General features: G+C 38.0%; 1 protein-coding gene across 22 annotated transcripts in view; it reads right to left on the bottom strand.

Moving 5' to 3' along the window:
- Nucleotides 1-20,470, bottom strand: part of KMT2C (lysine methyltransferase 2C) — a 300,175-nt gene that overhangs the window by 148,598 nt on the left and 131,107 nt on the right. Inside the window, exon 1 of one of the 22 annotated variants that reach the window (XM_055392478.1) lies at nt 2,777-2,844. The exons of the other annotated variants lie outside the window; for them this stretch is intronic. The gene's annotated coding sequence lies outside the window, so the exon portion shown is untranslated. Of the gene's footprint in view, nt 1-2,776; nt 2,845-20,470 lie in introns of those variants that run through there. 22 annotated transcript variants of the gene reach the window in all.

Genomic DNA, 20,470 nt, shown 5'->3' on the forward strand with positions numbered 1-20,470 from the left:
AAAAGTTTTATGTCAAGAACAGTAAAAGAACTTCTGGTCTTACAAACATTACACAGATAAAACTAGTTTCTCCAAACAGATGTACGTAAAAATCTAGTACATATACCCCCAAGGTGAGTCAATAAGGTGAACCAGATTCTGGTTGAATGGAATCCTTGAAATATAACTTTGGTGAACAAACTGTTTGTGTTTTCCACTTTTCTTAAAAAAAGAAGTGATAAAGCAGATTTCCAGTACCTGCCAACTGATAAAATGCTACTTACCAGGTAAAAACCACTACCAAAAATCAGAATCACAGAAGGGCTATCAGTAAAATTACTAATGCCGCAAATTAACATGATGTTAACTGCTGAATTATGCATCAAAAGACTATTTATATAATCACAGCAAATAAATCTTTTACATCACTAGTAAACTCAAAAAAAGATAGAAAAAGGCAATAACATTAAATTTCCTTATTGATCTACTAGCTTTAACTATTTAATACTAGTACACTTAGTTTTGATTACTTTGAAATTGAAACAAAAACAATAATCTTTTCTTCTTTTAATGACTTTTTCAGTTATAGGAAAGATGATATTAAAAGAAAATATACAACTATAGCTTAGCTACAGGTATAAAACTGTTTTAAAGATATGTAATTGTGCTATTGAATTAAACTGAAAACATAAATATCGACTCATGATTTTGAAAAAAAATCTTTTTTATGTTTGGTTTTGGTAAAAGGAGAGACAAATAAGTCAGAAAAACCGAAAATACAGAAATAGACTCACTTTTCCATATTCAATTAATTTTTGACCAAGGGGCCAAGATAATTCAAGAGAGCAATAAATAGTCTTTTAGAATGATGCTGGAACTGCTAAATAATCCATATGGAAAACAAAGAAACATGAATCTTATCTCATATTCTCTTATCATATGTGTAATTTAACCATAAATGGATTTTTTAAACCTACAAGTAACACTGGGGCAAGCAAAGATTTTTTAATAAAGCATAAACAGCATAATTTTTTCAACTTCCAAAAAATTAACAAATGACCAATGTCATCAAAATTAAACCCTCTGCTGTTCAATAAACATTGCTAAATAAATGAAAACAAGTCACACATTAGGCAAAAATATTTATAAAATGCATCTCCAAAACTGACTTCTGTGAATAATATATAAAAAAAACTCTTACAACTCAAGAAGATGACAAGCAAATCAATTGGAAAAAAATGGTGGTAGAGACAAAATAACAGACATGTCACCAAAGATACACAAATGGCAAAAAAAGACATAAAAAGAGGCTCAATCTAATTAATCATAAGGGAATTCAAAATCAAACCCACAATAAATTATCACTAAATGCCAACCAGATGGCTAAAAATTAGGAACAGTGGCAATATCCAGTGCTGGCAACAATGTACAGCAAATGGAACTCTCAGATCTCTAGAAATGGAAAAGTATACAGACACTTAAGAAACTGTGAAACTGTTTTCCAAAGTTAAGAATATATTTCCAACAAGTCAGAAATTCCAGTCCTAGGTATTTACCCAAGAAACATGAAAAGATACATCCACAACGAAGCATGTTACATAAATGCTCACAGCAGCTTTATATACTGGCCAAAAATTGAACGAAACTTAACTGTAAGCTAGTGAATGGACCAATCTCAAAACCATTATGCTAAGTAAAAAAAGGCAAACAGAAAAGATTCTATACTGTATGGTTCCATTCATATATTAGTCTAGAAAAGGCAAAACTATAGGAAAGCAACAGATCGGTGATTGCCAGGAGCTGGAGTGGGAGGTAGGCAGTAACTTCAAAAGGTCATGAGTGAATTTATGGGTAAAGGGTCTATTCTGTATCTTGACTATGATGGTAATTACATGACTGTTCATATTTACCAAATCACATTCAATACACACCTTAGAAAGGGTGAATTATAGTGTATGCAAAATATACCTTAACAAAACAATGGCTCTCACACATAAATTTATTTATTTATTGGGTAACAGCATAGGGACTAATATCAGAATAACTTTCCTAAAATGTCTCAAATCTGAAGAAAATGTAAAAGCTAACTAATTGAAGTTACCTGTAAATAACCAAAAACTGGCTGGAATGGGAGGACTTTAAACCCTTGGAAAAAAAGCAGAATATCATTGGCTAAAATCTATATTTAAATAGAGTTTCAGTCTGGGCGCGATGGCTCCTGCCTGTAATCCCAGCACTCTGGAAGGCCAAGGAAGGTGGACCACCTAAGGCCAGGATTTTGAGAGCAGCCTAGCCAACATGGCAAAACCCCATCTCTACTAAAAATACAAAAATTAGCTGGGTGTGGTGGTGGGCACCTATAATCCCAGCTACTTGAGAGGCTGAGGCACAAGAATCGCTTGAACCTGGGAGGTGGACGTGGCTGTAAGCCGAGATCGCGCCATTGCACTCCAGCCTGGGCGACAAAGACCCTGTCTCAAAAGAAAAGAAAAGAAAATTCTACAACTAATAAGTATGGTAATTTCAATGAAAATTTTAGTGGATGGGCTTAACAAGAGATTGGTAGAAAATTGGTCCATCTCCTTGAAAATACATGAATAGTGTATCTATTCTGAGGAACTAAAAGTAAAAACACTGGGAAGAAAACAAACAGACCCTCAGTAATCTACAAAATATCAAATATACTAACATTCATATAATTAGAGTTACAGAGGAAGAGGAGAGAGAAATGAGACAGAAAAAGACTAAGAAATAAAAGTCAAGCTTTTCACAAATTTGGTGAAAAATATCAACTTACAGTTTCAAGAAGCTCAGCAACCCCCAAGCAGGATGAATACAAAGAAAACCACACCTAGGCACATCATAGTCAGACTGCTGAAAACCAAAGATAAAGAGAAAATCCTGAAAGCAGCCAGAGAATATCAAAACATTATTATATACATGGGAATAATGATACTACTGACACCACACCTGACTTCTCATTAGAAACCATGGAAGACAGGAAACAATGCAACATCTTTTAAATGCTTGAAGAAGAAAAACATAATCATCCCAGAACTCTGTATTCAGGGAAAAACGGCAAAAATGAATGCAGACTTCCACTTCCAGACAAAATGCAGAAAATGTACTTTTCCCTGTTCTTTCCACTAAATACAGCTTTAAAAACCCTTGGCCATGATACATAAGACAAACAAAAGAAGACAACAAAATGTAGAGAGAGGGCAGACCAATTAGGGCTTCAGGAGCCAAGAAACAAAAGAGGATGAATTCCCTAGGTTTCCTTTCTGACTCATATATACAAGAAAAGTTGCTAGAGAAGCAGACAACTCAGAAACACCAACAGGCACACACATACGTAAAACTCCAAGAAAATTCTGCTGTCTCTTGTCAAAAAAGCAGGGAAGCGGCAGGCTACCAAGACAAAAAACTCATAGACAACAACAAACCAGTTTAAGCCAAATGGTACAAATAAAAGCCCAAGCCATATACCTTTTGCAAAGGCTTAAAAGGAGGACATAGTCAGCCATTCCCCACTCCTGCCCACGGACAACATGATACCACAGTAGGCCAACTGGGACACAGGACATTCATACCCACTGAGCAGTAACACGGCTTCCACCCTCTAGAGTGTGGGTGGAAAAAAAGTGGGGAGCCTGAGTTCAACACCCACCCAGTGATAAGGACATATCCCTATCCCTCCCTCTACAGAGATATGACAGGAGAGGCCTATTGGAGAATCCAAACTCAAAGCACTGCCCAGTGATAACTTAACCACCCCTCCATCCCAGTGTCAGTGGAGGCCAAGTGAAAAGCAGGAACCTTTTGAGCCAGGGTGGTATTCACAAAGGTATAATGCAAGTCCAGAGTTTTCACTCCTACTCAGCATTTACTAGGTGTACGTCTCCATCAATGAGTCAACAAAGCCTACTAAGGAACTGGAATCTTCACATACACCTGGGAGTAGTAACAAGGCTGTGCCCCACCTCCACCCCAAAAGCAAAGTTTCAGATAAATCCTAATAAAAGGGGGGATTTAAATAAAATGCAGAGCTTCATAACACAACACTTAAAATGCAAAGGATTCAACCAAATATAACATGTTATACCATATTAAGAACCAGGAAAATCTGAACAGGAATTTGAAAATATAGTCAAAAGGTGCAAACAATGAAAATTCATAGATGTCATAATTATCTATCAAAGATTTTAAACTATATATTATAACACTGCTTCAACAAGCAATTACAGCCAGACACAGTGGCTCACGCCTGCAATCCCAGCACTTTGGGAGGCAGAGGTGGTTGGATCACTTGAGGTCAGGAGTTCGAGACCAGCCTGGCCAACATCGTGAAACCCCATCTCTACTAAAAATACAAAAATTAGCCAGGCATGGTGGTGCACACCTGTGATTCCAGCTACTCAGGAGACTGAGGCATGAGAATCACTTAAACCCAGGAAGCAGAGGTTGCAGTGAGCTGAGATCATTTACTGCATTCCAGCCTGGACAACAGAGCAAGAGTCTGCCTCAAAAAAAAAAAAGCAATTACAAACATACTTTTGAAACAAAGGAAACAATACAAAGTTTTGCAAAGAAATCAAGAAAGAAAGAAATACCAAGTTGAAAACTAAAAAATATGCTAACAAAAATAAAATACAAACTAAGCTGAACAACAAAATGGGAGAGATTACCCAACCTAAACAAGAGAAGAAAATGAACTGATTTAAAAAAAAAAAAAAAAAAAGTGTCCAAGTGCGGTTGCTCAGGCCTGTAATCCTAGCACTTTGGGAGGCCGAGATGGGTGGATCACCTGAGGTGAGGAGTTCAAGACCAGCCTGGCCAACATGGCAAAATCCTGTCTCTACTAAAAATACAAAAATTAGCTGGGCATGGTGGCACACACCTATAATTCCAGCAACTCAGGAGGCTGAGGCAGGAGAATCACTTAGACCCAGGAGCGGAGTTTGCAGTGAGCTGAGATCGTACCACTTCACTCCAGCCTGGGCAAAAGAGCAAAACTCTGACAATAAATAAATAAATAAATAAATATTTAAAAAAAAACATTAAAGACACTTGTGGGACTATAATAAGTGATGCAACATTCCTGTCACTGGAATCTCAGAAAAGGAACATGACACAGCTGAACAATTATTCGAAGACCCACAGATTCAAGAAATTGAATAAATCCTAAGAGGATACACACAAATAAATCAATGCTAATATATATCATAAACTTCTGAAAACTAATGACTAAACTAAAAAACCCTGAGATAAATAAGAGAAATGACACCTTATCCACAGATGAAAAACAACTCAAATGACAGCAGATTTCTCACCTGAAACCATGGAGGCCAGAACAAAGCAGCATAACATTTTTGCAAGTCCTAAAAGAACTGACAACAAAGAATTCTATATCCAGCAAAAACATCCATTAGTAATGAAAGGGAAATCAAGAAATTGTGAGATGAATGAGAACTAAAAATTAGTCATGAGACAAAACTACACCAAAAGAATAGTGAGAAAAGTTATTGAACCAGAAAGGAGAATGATAAAAAGAAGGATTCTCAGAACATCCTGAAGGAAGAAAGAACAAACAAATAGTAAAAATATGGGTAATAAAACAGACTTTACTGTTCCTTGAGTTTTCAAAATAATGTTTAACAATTGAAGCAAAAATTGTTACACGATGCAAAAGCTATGGTGGGTAAAACTGTTGATGCATTTCCAAAACTGAAGGCAGCTGGCACCAAGCTGTATTAGAAGTTGTCACATTCTCAATTGGCACTACAACTACAGTAAAAATAATGTAGAGTATCATTGAGAATATGACTGATGAAGCAGCAAAAATCATTAATGTTTTAAGTCTTGATCCATGAATACACATCTTTTAATTATCTATGTGACAAAACGAGAAATAAAGCGTAAAATAATTGTTACACCATAGTTTTTCTTGAGGGAAGAATTTGTGATCATGTGATTTATAAACTGAAATAACTGCTTTTTTCATGGAACACCATTTTTACATGTAAGAACAAGTAACAAACCACAATTATTAAAACTTGATTATCTAACATATTTCTTCAAAAATGAATAAAGTGAGCCTGTCACTTCAAGGAAAACAACTTAGAACATGAGTGGACAATAAGAAGATTTGAAAAACTTACATCCAACAATGTAAACTTAACTAATTCCAATACTTAAAGACTTTTCTGATGAGATCAGTGGATTATAACAAATGTGAATTTTGTTATTTATTAAAAATGTGTAGGACTAGGCAAGGTGGCTCACACTTGTAATCCCAGCACTTTGGGATCACTGGAGGCCAGGTGTTCAAGACCAGCCTAGCCAACATAGTGAAACCCCATCTCTACTAAAAATATGAAAATTAGCTGGGCCTGGCGGTGCATGCCTATAGTCCCAGCTACTCAGGAGGCTGAGGCATGAGCATCACTTGAACCCAGGAGACGGAAGTGAGCTGAGATCGCACCACTGCATTCCAGCCTGGGCAACAGAGTGAGATTCTGTCTCAAAACAAACAAAACAAAACAAACAAACGAACAAACAAAAACAACCGTATCAATAGTTGGAATATCTGGATCACTCAGTGAACCAATATTTTCCAAAGACCACTTAGTAGTCGTATAAAATCATATATGGGTAAAAGATCCCCTGAAATTGCAAGGTAGTCTAATAAATTTTATATATATGTGTGTGTGTGTGTGTGTGTGTGTGTGTGTGTGTGTATATGTGTGTGTGTGTATATATATATATATTTTATTTTATTTTATTTTATTTTTTTGTCTGAGATGGAGTCTCACTCTGTCACCCACGCTGGAGTGCAGTGGCACAATCTCGGCTCACTGCAACCTCCACCTCCTGGGTTCAAGCGATTCTCTGCCTCAGCCTCCCCCATAGGTGGGACTGCAGGTGCCTGCTACCATGCCCAGCTAATTTTTGTATTTTTAGTAGAGACGAGGTTTCACAATCTTGGCCAAAAGCCTAAGAAAACCATGGTAACACCCAAATAAATGGGTGTGGTTTTGTTCCCATAAAACATTAGTTTTAAACACTCATACCTGAATGTCGTTATGATTTCCTATGTCATAAAATATTATTCCCTTTTAAATTTTTTTCAGACATTTTAAAAGGTAAAAAACATTTTTAGCTCATGTCCCACATAAACACAGCTGGAGGACCGAATGTGACCCCACAGGCTGTCATTTGCTGACACCTCCATCCACCCCTCTGTAGCCTTCAGGGTCCTAAATAAACTTCTATAGTATTTAATGACCCCTAAATTCCCTTTTTGTCTTCCCAGCTCTGCAGACTGCCAGAAGCTTCTCAGCTTTTCAACCTCTCAGCTGGATTTTTTTGAACTGAGCAATTAACTCAAGGGGAAAAGAAAATTTAATGTCAGGCCAAACTCTGCACAAACTTACCCTCTGAATTCTCACTCCCTCAGGTCCTCACCACTCTTCTAGTTTTCTGATCCCTTAAATATTTATTTGAAACAACATTTTATACAGCTTTTCTAATTGTTCTCAATGGAAAGGCTAGTCTAAACCAAGTATCTCTGCCGTAGGAAGAGGTGAAAGTAACACTTAAACTACCGAATATAAAGACTTAGTATAAAGCTACGGTAACAATGACATCATGATATATCACTGGGATTCTTAAATACACAAAGAATAAAACAGAGAACCTACCAACAATCTAAAATACATTGAACATTTGCTATATAATAGGTTATATTTCAAATGAGGAGGAAAAAGATGTTTCAATAAATGGTGTAGTAACAATTGGCTCTCCATGTGTGAAAAAATGATGCTGGACCCCTTATATCACATGATACACAAATCAATTTCAAATAGATAAAACACTTACACAATAGTGCACAACTAGAGAAATAAGTTTTTGAAGTATATTTTCAAAACAAGTTAGAAACTGTTAAAAGGCTTTTAATTTTTGAAATAAATACATTACCATGGTTCAAAAGTTCCTAAAGGGTATGCAGTACAAAATCACCTTGTATACAACTATATAAAATAGGTTTACTACAGGCAAAGAATTTTACCAGTTTCCTATGCATCCTTCACAAGATATTTTATGCAGATGTAAGTTCATATTATTCTCCGCCCCTCCCCTAAACTTTACATTCAAGGGGTCCTTTACAATACCAAAGAATACCACCCACTTCATCACAAAGGTAAGTTCATTTCTTTAAACTTATTTAATACTAAAAAGAAAGATTAAAATTAAATTGAGACATCTTCATTGAATGGGCCTACCAAAATTTAACTATGTTTCTAAATAGGCATACAAAACTCTTAATTTTCTAAAACAGAAATTTTTCAGTTTCCTCTTAGCTCCAGAGTCAAGGTGACAGGAAATAAACTATTCATTCATTCCCTCATTCATTCATTTTTGAGACAAAGTCTGTCTCTGTTGCCCAGGCTGGAGTACAGTGGTGCAATCTCAGCTGACTGCAACCTCTGCATCCTGGGCTCAAGCCATCCCTCCCACCTCAACCTCTTGAGTAGCTGAGACTACAGGTGTGCACCACCACACCTGCCTTTTTTTTTTTTTTTTTTTTTTTTGGTACTTTTAGTGAAAAGACAGGGTCTCGTCACATTGCCCAGGCTGGTCTCGAACTTGTAGCTCAAGTTATGTGCCTGCCTCAGCCTCCCAAAGTGCTGGGATTACAGGTGTGAGCCACTATGCCCAGCCGCATCAATTTTTAAGTAGATATATGCCTAACGTCATTCCAAGGTCAAATAAATATCTAGGATTATCTTGCTGTACCGACACCTTGCACTTAACATTGTGATCAAATAATCCATTGTTAATTTTTTGATGTCTTCCTTCTATCCCTGCATTTGAGAGTGAAAAGATAAAACAATTTCTTACTGTGTACATGATGATTGAGTACTGACAGGTAACATGACCTGCGGAAGAAGTCACTTGACATTAGCTAACAATGTCAGAGACAGATTAAGAAGTGAAGACTCCCGATTGCTTCCCATTAAAAATAATAATTATGACCAGGTATGGTGACATGTACCTGTAGTCCCAGCTATGTGGGAGGCTGAGCTGGAAACATTGCTAGAGTTCATAGTTGCAGTATACTATCATTACATGTGTGAATAGCCACCGCACTCCAGCATGAGCAACACAGCAAGATCCCTCTCTGCCGGACCCGCCACTCCCATAATAGAAGACTCTATCTCTTAAAAAATAAATATTATTAGGGTTTATTTAGAAACTTTTATTTAGAAAATCTTATAATACAAAAAAACACTTGAGAGGCATTTGAGATTATTGACCATACCTCCTTAAATCTATTAATCCAAACTACTATAATTTCTACTATACTTCCTGTAACTTATTCTGTGTTAACATCCACCTTTTCACTGTTTCTTCCTCAGAGCATTGGCCAAAGGATCAATCTTCCATCTTCTTTTCTCTTCTTGTTCTCCAAAGTCAGTTTGATTTGCCACCATTGCTAGTTAGGAAAACTGTCTATGATTCCTACCCTGACACTTAGTGTCAAAGCCATTTCACAGGGTTTCAGGCTCAGCACAACCGAACAAAACTTGTGATCTTCTAACATACTCAGACTTGGAAAAAAAGACATCTGCAGTTCCTCCATCTAATTTATAAAGAATCAAATACTATGCATTCTATTACAATATTTCATCTTTATGTTTTACACATAATACCTAAACTCAAGATTTTACACTCATTGGCCTTTAATTTATAGCAGTAATGCTAAATATGTCTGTCTTCAAGTAAACCTTTTCCAATTCAATTACAAAGGGCTGGGGGAAATTAGATCATTTAATACTGCTCTTCTTATTTAAAAAGTACATTACTGAAATTCCTCATCTTGGTATGCAAAGCCAAGGAAATTTTCCATTCCTGTCCCCCAGTATTCTCTACCCTACTTATTCTCCAGTCATTCTTACGTATGTGCCATTTTTCCAAAATCCATATACCCTCATAGTTTCAAACCCTGTAAAGGGTGACCCTCTGTCTAGAATCCCTATGTTAATCTACTGAAACTTACCCATCCTCCAAGCACCACCTTAAATCTTTCCTTCTTTAAAAATATTTTCAGATTCCCTCAGTTAAAACATATTTCCAATAATAGACACTGTTTATTGACTATAAAATATCCATTCCCCCTTCTTCCTTCCTACAGATTTCCACTTTTTCAGATATGCACCCTGCTCTAAGCAGAAACATGCTTCAGAGGGGCTAAATACTCTCCCCAGCCTCAGAGGAAAGCCATCATGGCTGTCTCAACTTCTTTATCAGTTATTGGTTTAAGATATGAACGCTCGACCGGGCGCAGTGGCTCACGCCTATAATCTCAGCACTTTGGGAGGCCGAGGCAGGCAGATCACGAGGTCAGGAGATCGAGACCATCCTAGCTAACACGGTGAAACCCCGTCTCTACTAAAAATACAAAAAAGATTAGCCGGGCATGGTGGCAGGTGCCTATAGTCCCAGCTACTCGGGAGGCTGAGGCAGGAGAATGGCGTGAACCCGGGAGGCAGAGCTGGCAGTGAGCCGAGATCGCGCCACTGCACTCCAGCTTGGGCAACAGAGCGACACTCCGTCCCAAAAAAAAAAAAAAAAAAAAAAAAAGATATGAACACTCAAGGTAATTCTAGCTAATAAAATGTTAAGAGGAATATGCTAGGGGCAGGGCGTGGTGGCTCATGCTTATAATCCTAGCACTTTGGGAGGCTGAGGCGGGTGGGTCACCTGAGGTCAGGAGTTCAAGACTAGCCTGGGCAACATGGCGAAACCCCATCCCATCCCTACTAAAAATACAAAAATTAACCGGGCGTGGTGGTGGGTGCCTATAATCCCAGCTACTCCAGAGGCTGAGGCAAGAGAATCACTTGAACCTGGGAGACAGAGGTTGCAGTGAGCCGAGATCGCGCCACTTCAATCCAGCCTGGGCGAAAGGTGAAACTCCATCTCAAAAAAAAAAAAAAAAGAGAGAGAGAGAGAGAAATATGCTAGGACGGGAAAAGCATCTGGCAAGGATTTTCCTTAATTAACATAACCATAAAAAGGTTCCTTTTTCCTTTCTGCCTCTGAATGCTACCCTGAGAGTACAATGCTTAGAGGTCCTGCCCACTATCTTTTGCTCATGAGAGGAACTGGACCAAGAAAGAGACCAAAATGTTCTGGATGCACCAAGAAAAGATGTTAAGACCCTGACAACTTGTTATCATGAAGCTACTGAACTACCCATCACCCTAACTCCTAATTTTCTATTGTGAAATAATAAATTTCTTAGTTACTTGCATAATACTTCTAATTCTGACCAAGATGGAGTCACAGAGACCGGATTATCGGATTTATGCTCCTCCTGAAACAACCATAAAAAATGAAGACATGGCAGGGCATGGTGGCTCACACCTGTAATCCCAGCACTTTCAGAGGCTAAGACAGGTGCGTCACTTGAGGTCAGGAGTTTGAGACCAGCCTGACAAACATGGTGAAATCCCATCACCACAGAAAGAAAGAAAAGAAAAGAAAAGAAAAGAAAAGAAAGAAAGAAAGAAAGAAAGAAAGAAAGAAAGAAAGAAAGAAAGAAGAAAGAAAGAAAGAAAGAAAGAAAGAAAGAAGAAAGAAAGAAAGAAAGAAAGAAAGAAAGAAGAAAGAAAGAAAGAAAGAAAGAAGAAAGAAGAAAGAAAGAAAGAAAGAAAGAAAAGAAAGAAAGAAAGAAAGAAAGAAAGAAAGAAAGAAAGAAGGAAAGAAGAAAGAAAGAAAGAAAGAAAGAAAGAAAGAAGAAAGAAAGAAAGAAAGACATGTGAATATATGTGAACATATATATGCTATGTGAACATCAGGCAACAAAGGACTGTAGAGCTTTGAGAAATGAGAAACAAAAGAGGTGAGCCCTACATATGCCCCAGCACACAACCATAAGAGTTTCCAGGCCATGGCATAGAGAGTGGCAACTGAGGCAAATCTCAACTGACTCCTGAGTTGGAAAGAGAAAGTTAAGAGCCAGGAGAGAAAAAAGCAGCAAGGAATAACTGCACAGAATGCTGAGAGGAGACAGTTGCATAGAAAAGAACCCCAGAGGTCTATAGAGATCTTCTCTCAAGCATTCACCAGATAACTGATCAGCATATGCATATGAGGAAACTATGAGAATCCAGAAAAAGAACCATCAGAAACAATGGGACGGAACAGGGCCTGATACTCATACAAAGCCAGGAATAGTATCTGTTCCCACTAGCCAAACTGGGAAAACTATTAATTCATGGAACATTCAACAGAGTCCACAGAAAGTCTTGCCTCAGTGGTGAGGAATAATTAGTCCTGGACTAAGCACTCCTTCATATCTGTCTAATAAATCATAAAAACAAAATCCAAAAGAATGAAACGGTTTATAAGTAACTCAACTACATCTCAAAACAAAGCTCAAGAAGATTTATAGAACAAAGAAAATAGCCGGAACCCAAGGTAAATTTTACAACTAAATAAAGATTACCAGGCATAAAAAGCAGCAGACAATCATGATGCAAACTGAAAATAATCAATCAAAACTGACCCAGAACTTAAATAGATGTTAAAATTAGCAGAGGAGGACATTAAAACTGTTTTTATACATGTATCCCATATAATCAAAAAGTTAAATAGAGACATGGGAGATAAACAAGAAAAGCCAAAATCAAACTTTCAAAGACAAAAACATTTGAGATGAAAATTACATTGGATGAACTAAAGCAGATTAGAAACTGCAGAAGAAAAGATTAGCAAACTTGAAGATACAAGAACAGACACTAAAGTACAAAAAGAAAAAAAAATCTTAAAAAGTGATTTTTAAAAAGCATCAGTGAGCAGTCAGGCAACTTCAAATAGCCTAATAATACGCAGGTAACTGGAGTCCCCAAAGGAGAAAAAAGAGAAAGAGAAAAAAAATACTTGAAGAAACAACTGCTGAAAATGTTCTAGCCATAAAAAGACCTATTAACTCACGGATCCAAGAAACTCAGCAAACCCCAAGCACAAGAAACATGAAGAAAATTACACTAAGGGATAACATAATCAAATTGTTCAAAATCAGGGATATATTATTAATAGCAGCTGTATAAAAAGACATGTTACCTATAGAAGAACAAAGATAAGAACAACATCAGATTTCTTTTGAGAAACAATACAAGTGAGAAGACAGCGGTACATCTCTAAAGTTCTAGAAGAAAAAAGGCCAACTAGAATTCTATGCCTGGTAAAAATATCTTTCAAAAATGAAGGTGAAATAAAGGCACACCAGAAACATAAATAATGAAATAATTCATCACCAGGAGACCTTCACTGCAAGAAATGTTAAAGGATATTCTTCAGAAACAAAATGATGTCAGATGAAAATCTGGATCAATACGAAGGAATAAAGAGCACCACAGTGGTAACTATATGAGCAAACATCTTTTAAATTTTTTAGTATTTAAATCTCTAAGAGATATATGTTTAATAAAAAACAGCAAAATATTACAGAGTTTATAACATATGTAAAAGTCAAATGCACGGCAGCAATAGCACAAAGTGCAGGAGGGAGGAAAAGAAAGCAAACGAAGGAATGCTTTTATTATAGATGAAGTGTACAATATTACTTGAAGGTAGACCTCTCTAAATGTACACTATAATCTTAAAGCAACTACAAAAATAATTTTTAAAAACAGGTAAAAGTAATAAAAAGAGGCAAAGTGGAATCATAATAAATAATGTAGGCTGGGCACGGTGGCTCACGCCTGTAATCCCAGCACTTTGGGAGGCCAAGGTAAGCGGATCACAAGGTCAGGAGATCGAGACCATCCTGGCCAACATGGTGAAACCCCGTCTCTACTAAAATACAAAAATTAGCTGGGTGTGGTGGTGCACGTCTGTAATCCCAGCTACTCAGGAGACTGAGGCAGGAGAATCGCTTGAACCCAGGAGGCGGAGACTGCAGTGAGCCGAGATAGCACCACTGCACTCCAGCCTGGCAACAGAGCGAGACTCTATCTCAAAAAATAAATAAATAAATAAAGTAAAAGAATCCAAGAAGACCAGGTGCAATGGCTCACACCTGTAATCCCAGCACTCTGGGTGGCCAAGGCAGGAGACTCACTTGAGCTCAGGAGTATGAGACCAGCCTGGACAACATAGTGTGAGACCCCATATATAAAAAAATAAAACAAAGTAGCCGGGTGTGGTGGTGCACAACTGTGGTCTCCACTATTGGGAGGCTGAGGTAGATCACTTGAGCCTAGCAGGTCAAGGCTGCAGTAAGGTATGATCACACCACAGCACTCTAGCTTGGGTGACAGAGTAAGACCCCATCTTGGCAGGTGGGGGATGCAAGAAAAATGATGCAAGGAACAGATAGAGATAAATAGAAAACATATAAGAAGACAATCACATTAAATGTACATGGTCTAAATACCCCCAATTAAAAAGCAGAGGTTTTAGACCATATACATTTAATGTGATTGTCTTCTTATATGTTTTTATCAGAGAAATAAAACTATTGCCTTCAAGAAACACAAGTTAAATACAAAGATGCAAACAGGTTAAAATAAAAGAATGGAATAATATACACCATGCTTACGCTAGTCAAGAGAAAGCGAGAGTAGAAATACTAATATCAGGCAAAGCATATTTCAGAGTTAAACACAACATTTTTCTACTACTTGCAGTCAAAAGTATCGTTAACACTCTATTTACTCTGCTCAAAGTTACAAAGTTCTTTTGTATAAACATTAGAACACTTATCACAGCCTGCCTATAATGGAGAATAATTCAATGTTATATACTATACAACACTCTTACTATAGTCCATTAGACAGAAATATGTAGCATTTGAGACACCTTCCAATTATAAAACTCTATGCAAATAAAAATTAACAAAGCAGATCTGAGACTATTACATTATCCTGTGAAGGAGGGTCTGTCTGTTTGCACAGTTGGTCCTAGGCTGGCTTCTGAGAACTTGAATTTCAAGAGGGTTCCCTAACTGATAATCATGGTTTACTGTATCTAGACTATGGAAATAATGTGGCTTATCCTGCTATTCTTTTTATGAGTCTGGAAATTTCACACATGCTAGGCAGAGAGTACACCTATGTGACCAGCCTAGATAAAAACTGTGTTTCTTGGGCAGTCATATATGTTGTTGTATTTTCGTTAAGGGGGAAAGAAGGTAGTCTGTGTGATCCTCATGGAAGGCACAGCACATAAGGAAGCCGGTACATGGATTTTTCCAGACTCTGTCAGTGTCTTTTGCCATTGAGGTCTTTCTACTATATATCCATACTATGTTACAGTAATAAATCTTAGCCATTACAACCCTAAGCTGATCCCATGAGTCCTTCTAGCAAATCTCCAAACATGGAGGCAGTCTTGTGGACCCCTGACACAAATATAGGGTTGTGATCTCTTAAGGTTTATCCATCCTCTTAAACTATAAAGAGCTGGCCGGGCACAGTGGCTCACGCTTGTAATGCCAGCGCTTTGGGAGGCTGAGGTGGGTGGATCACGAGGTCAAGATATTGAGACCATCCTAGCCAACATGGCGAAACCCCGTCTCTACTAAAACTACAAAAAGTAGCTGGGCGTGCTGGCACACATCTGTAGTCCCAGCTACTCGGGAGGCTGAGGCAGGAGAGTCGCTTGAACTAGGGAGGCAGAGGTTGTAGTAAGCCGAGATCGCGCCACTGCACTCCAGCCTGGTGACAGACGGAAACTGCCATCTCAAAAAAAAAGAAAAAAACCATAAAGGGCTGGGCGCAGTGGCTCACGCCTATAATACTAGCACCTTGGCAGGCCCAGGTGGGAGAATTGCTTGGGCCCAGGAATTGAGACCAACCTGGACAACAGAGCAAGACCCTGTCTCTTAAAAAAAAAAAAAAGAAAAGTTGGCCGGGTGTGATGGATCACGCCTGTAGTCCCAACACTTTGGGAGGCCGAAGTGGGCAAATCACAAGGTCAGGAGTTCGAGACCAGCCTGGCCAACATGGTGAAACCCCATCTCTACTAAAAAAAAATACAAAAAATTCGCTGGGCATGGTGGTGGGCACCTGTAATCCCAGCTACTTGGAAGGCTGAGGCAGGAGAATCACTTGAACCCGGGAGGCAGAGGTTGCAGTGAGCCGAGATCACGCCACTGCATTCCAGCCCGCTGACAGTGTGAGACTCCATCTCAAAAAAATAAAAAAGAAAAGAAAAGAAAAGTTAGCCAGGTGTGGTGGCATGCATTTGTGATCCCAGCTACTCTAAAGGCTGAGACGGGAGGACTGCTTGAGCCTAAGAAGTCAAGGTTGCAGTAAGCCATGATCGTGCCACTGCATTCCAGCTTAAACAACTGAGATGCTATCTCTTAAAAAACAGAAGTAGAAGCAAACAACTATAGGGGAAAATGAGGGATACATACTTTAAGAATTTCTAAAAATTTACATGGAAAAACACTAGGATTCTATAGAAAATAAAACAGTATTAAATAACATTATTTATAAAATAAGATACTAGCAAATTACCTTACGTAAAGATTCAAGTCAGTAACTTAAAGGATCTTACATAAAAGTACTTTCCGTTGGTTGGAGGAGAGACTTTTACTATACACTGTTTTTCAATTTTTTTAGACAAATTACATTTAGAAGTTTAAATTTGCTTATCTACATTCTTAACGTGAATTGCCACCTTACTATAGGAAGGCTATTTTTGTTTCTGCAGTCTACAAAAAGAACAAAAATATTAAAAACGTACAACTCTTCTCACAGAACTAAGTTGGTTTTACACAAAGACATCTGGCACAAAATACAATGAAATTTCAATATAGAATTACAGCAGGGGATGAGGGTGGAGAAGGAAGAGATTACCAATTCTATGAGGGGAGACAACAGAAGTATTTTTTTAATGCCTTATTTTAAGAGTAAAACACCTGGTTTTTTTTTGAGATGGAGTTTTAGGCGGGAGTGCAATAGAACGATCTTGGCTCACTGCAATCTCTGCCTCCAGGATTCAAGTGATTCTCCTGCCTCAGCCTCTCGAGTAGCTGGGATTACAGGCACACGTCACCATGCCAAGCTAATTTTTCTATTTTTAGTAGAGAGGGGGTTTCACCACATTGGCCAGGCTGGTTTCAAACTCCTGACCTCAGCCTCAGCCTCCCAAAGTGCTAGGATTACAGGCGTGAGCCACCATGCCCAGCCAACACTGAACATTTTATTCAGAAATAGTTAAGAAAACAGAAATATACATTGGGGGTTTATGGATTACTTCTTTTTGGGGGGCAATACTGGGAATAGAAGAGAAAGGACCTTCCTTTCCCTCTCCTTCTTTCATTCATTCATTCATTTTGAAAAGAAGTCCTGCTCTGTTGCCCAGGATGGAATGCAGTGGCGAAAATTCAGCTCACTACAACCTCCACCTCCTGGGTTCAAGCAATTCTCCTGCCTCAGCCTCCCAAGTAGCTGAGATTACAGGCACACACCACCACACACGGTTAATTTTTATATTTTTTTAGTAGAGACAGGGTTTTGCCATGTTGGCTAGGCTGGTCTCGAACTCCTGACCTCAGGTGATCCACCCGCCTCAGCCTCCCAAAGTGCTGGGATTACAGGCATGAGCCGCCGCGCCTGGCCAAGAAAGGAACTTTAGATAAATAAAATGATTAAACATTTGTAGCATGTAGAATGAAAATATTCCCTCAGTAATACTCAAATTATCCAGATTTCCAAGATGTTGGTAGCACCCCGAGAGCTTCAAAAGGGAAATTAAAAGAAAAACGACGTTACCCGTCCTGAAACACAGATTCACTGTTTGCCATATTCTTTTCTCTAGTAAAAAATGAATAAAGTTTCCCCTGGAAAAACTAAAAACAATCTGAAGTATGTTTCAGAGAAAACAAAATTGCTTGATAAAAATGCCTTGTTAACAACTGAGGAAATTACTTTAAATATATTAATTTTAACACAGGAATAATATGTCAAACCAGGATTTCTCAACCTCAGCACTATCGACATTTTAAGCTGTATAGTTTTTGGTGTGGGAGGCTGTCCTGTATATTGTAGAATGTTTAGCGGCAGCCCTGGCCTCTACCCAAGAGGCCGGTAGGACCTACCTCCTCATTCAAGCTAATGCACTAAATTTTGCCCTTCATTGACAAATCCCATTAATGCATGTATTTATCCCATTAGTGACTCTCTTGTGTTCCAGGTACTTTGTTAGGCACCAGAGAAAATATGATAAAGCAAAACAGCTATTTTCCTCACTCTCATGGTGCTTACAGCCATGGTGGGAAAAATCCATAGAAAGAGACTCACATACACAAATGCAGACAGAATAAAAAACTCACACAAACAAACGTTGCAGATGTTGTTAAGTTACATAAAGGAGATATGCATGGCTGTGCATGGTGGCTCATGCCTGTAATCTTAGCACTTGGGGAGGCCAAGGCAGGCGGATCACTTGAGGCCAGGAGTTCAAGACCAGCCTGGCCAACATGGCGAAACCCTGTCTCTACTAAAAATACAAAAATTAGCCAGGCGTGGTGGTCCACGCCTATGATCTCAGCTACCTGGGAGACTGAGGTGGGAGGATCACTTGGGCCCAGGAGGCAGAGGGTGCAGTAAACTGAGATTGCGCCACTGCAATCTCAGCCTAGGAAACAGAGAGAGACTATGTCTCCAAAAACAAAAAAAAAGAGAGAGAGAGAAGACATACATATTCCACTGAGAATGTATAATAAAGCTGCATACTCAAACATTTCTTATTAAAAGATGTGCACAATCAAAAAATTTACAAAGTACTGCAACCCCTCACCTGAGCTTTATAGTATCTCATTCCCTTCCATTTTCTTAGATTAAAAAGCCTAATTCTAACTTTGGTTTATTTTAATATCTAGTTTCTACGGCTCTCATAGGTTTAAAAAAACAGGCTCTCCCCAAAAGTAAAATGATCTAATTAGAAGTAGTACATGATTTCTGCAACCATTTTTAAATCTCAACCGAAATTATCAAAATTTAAGCAAATAAAATTTCACCCTCTCTAATAAAAATATTGAATGTTTAACAAATGGGCTTAAACCAGAGCTCTTTAGAATATTTTAAACATATCAGAAAATTCCATGTTCAAGTTTCTTTTAAGGTGACAAACATGAGAGTTTTTTGTTTTGTTTTTACAACCTTCATTATTTCTGACAATAAAATATCAATATAAATAGTTCAAAACATCTGTTTTCAAAACGTTCAATGCCCCAGGACATGTTTCTTTGAAAAGTCACTGCATTCTCAATGTTGAAATGTCACCTTTATCTTGAAGGGGCAGGTTAAGTGTTTGTTTTCTTTGAAAATAGAGCTAGGTATCAGAATATACTCAGCTACATAATAAAGGTCAGCAAATTTAATTTTTCATTTTTTATTTTAATAGAGACGAGATCTCACTATGTTGCTCAGGCTGGTCTCAAACTCCTGGGCTCAAGAAATCCTCCCATCTTGGCCTCCCAACATGCTAGAATTACAGGTGGGAGGCACTGCACCTAGCCAAGGTCAGCAAAATCTACCTTTTGGCAAAATAAAAACGTCTTCTAAGTTCAATAGCTATATCGCCCCTAGGGAAACTTTTGTGATAGCAGAAATTTTCCTTGGCTCCTCCTTCCCAATCATTTCTGTAGAACTGTAAAGATTTGCTCTATTTAGAGATTAAGTATATAAACTTTCAGGTAATTAGCCATATTGATAACCTCCAGTAACACTTTTGGGTACTTCGAACTTATTTGCTGCCTATGAATGATTCCATGAATGATCTTCAGTGCTATTAATTAGTCTACAAATATTCACTGAGGAATAACCAAAACAGAAAAAAACCCTATCCGAATGGCACTAGTATACTAGTGAGAGGGAGATGAACAATAAGTAAGATTATTACGTGAATATACACTCTGTCAGAGGTGATAAGTATGAAAAAGAAAACAAAAAAGCAGATATTATGGGAAGAGAAGGCATTTGAAATATTTGACAGCAAGCCTAGCAAAGGCCTCACTGTAAAGTCACGCTTGAATACATACATAAAGGATATGAGGGGGCAACACATGCATTATGAAAGGCCCTGAGGTGGATCTGCGTCTGCGTACTTCAGTAAGACCAATGAGGTCAGCGTGGCTGAAGGAAATAAATGAACAAACGGTTATAGTGAAAGATGTCTGAGAAGTACACGTGAGGTGTGGTGAAGATCATGTAGAGCCTTACAGGTTAGCAAGGAATCTTTTTTTTTTTTCTCAGAATAAAATGGGAAGTCACTGAAGAGTGTTAAGTAGAGCAGTGACATGACTGGACAATCTATATTTATTTACATCAGTATGGACTCCTGTACTTATTCTATGGATGAAAATGCAATATTATCATTATTTTTGTGGTTGCTAAAATTGGTCCAGTTCTTAGGAGCTCCTTCAGGTAGGTTCCCGTGCTTTGAACAGGTTTTCATCTTTTTA

Source organism: Gorilla gorilla, chromosome 6, assembly GCF_029281585.2.
Source record: "Gorilla gorilla gorilla isolate KB3781 chromosome 6, NHGRI_mGorGor1-v2.1_pri, whole genome shotgun sequence".
Lineage (NCBI taxonomy): Eukaryota > Metazoa > Chordata > Mammalia > Primates > Hominidae > Gorilla > Gorilla gorilla.